Consider the following 1217-nt stretch of genomic DNA (forward strand, 5'->3'; position numbering starts at 1 on the left):
TAAGCTTCTTCTTCAGAAGATGCCTCTTGAGTACTGTTGGATGCAGCTTGCATTCCATTCAGACTCTGAGAAATCATATTGACTTGCTGACTCAATATTTTATTCTGAGCCAATATGGCATTATCAATTTTAAGAACTCCCTTCTTCTGAGGCGTCCCATTACTCACAGGATTCCTCTCAGAAGTGTACATAAACTGGTTGTTAGCAACCATGTCAATGAGTTCTTGAGCTTCTGCAGGCATTTTTTTTAGGTGAATAGATCCACCTGCAGAAGTATCCAATGACATCTTAGCTAATTCAGACAGACCATCATAGAATATATCCAGGATGGTCCATTCTGAAAGCATGTCAGAAGGACACTTTTTGGTCAGTTCCTTGTATCTCTCCCAAGCTTCATAGAGGGATTCACCTTCTTTCTGTCTGAAGGTTTGAACATCCACTCTAAGCTTACTGAGCTTTTGAGGAGGAAAGAACTTGGCTAAGAAAGCCTTGACCAGCTTATCCCAAGAGTTTAGGCTATCCTTAGGTTGAAAGTCCAACCATATTCTAGCTCTGTCTCTCACAGCAAAAGGGAAAAGCATGAGCCTGTAGACTTCAGGATCTACTCCATTAGTCTTAACAGTATCACAAATCTGCAAGAATTCAGTTAAGAACTGAAAGGTATATTCAGATGGAAGTCCATAAAACTTGCAGTTTTGTTGCATCAGAGAAACTAATTGAGGTTTAAGCTCAAAATTGTTGGCTCCAATGGTAGGGATGGAGATGCTTCTTCCATGTAAATTGGAATTAGGTGCAGTAAAGTCGCCAAGCATCCTCCTTGCATTATTATTATTTTCGGCTGCCATCTCCTCTTCTTGTTCAAAAATTCCTGTAAGGTTGTCTCTGGATTGTTGTATTTTATCTTCTCTTAGTTTTATTTTTAGAGTCCTTTCAGGTTCAGGATCTGCTTCAACAAGAATGTCCTTGTCCTTGCTTCTGCTCATATAAAAAAGAGGGAACAGAAAAAATAATAATAATAGGGATCCTTTTTACCCAGGTATAGAGGTTCCCCTGTGTGAGTAGAAGAAGAAAAGAATGTAATGTAAAGGTGGGAAGAAGAGAAAATTCGAACACAGATGGAAGAGGGGGTTCGAATTTGGGTGAGATGAAGTGTTAGTAGATGAATAAATAAATAGAAGGAGATGAGAGAGAAAGAGGATTTTCGAAAATAAAATTTT

At 38.7% G+C, this 1217-nt stretch overlaps 1 non-coding gene across 1 annotated transcript; it reads left to right on the forward strand.

Annotated features, from left to right (window-relative positions):
- Positions 1-341: 341 nt before the first annotated feature.
- Positions 342-449, forward strand: LOC112760069 (small nucleolar RNA R71). Its single transcript, XR_003180526.1, has one exon. It is a non-coding gene; the product is annotated as a small nucleolar RNA R71 (small nucleolar RNA).
- Positions 450-1217: the final 768 nt, after the last annotated feature.

This window comes from Arachis hypogaea, chromosome 16 (assembly GCF_003086295.3).
Source record: "Arachis hypogaea cultivar Tifrunner chromosome 16, arahy.Tifrunner.gnm2.J5K5, whole genome shotgun sequence".
Lineage (NCBI taxonomy): Eukaryota > Viridiplantae > Streptophyta > Magnoliopsida > Fabales > Fabaceae > Arachis > Arachis hypogaea.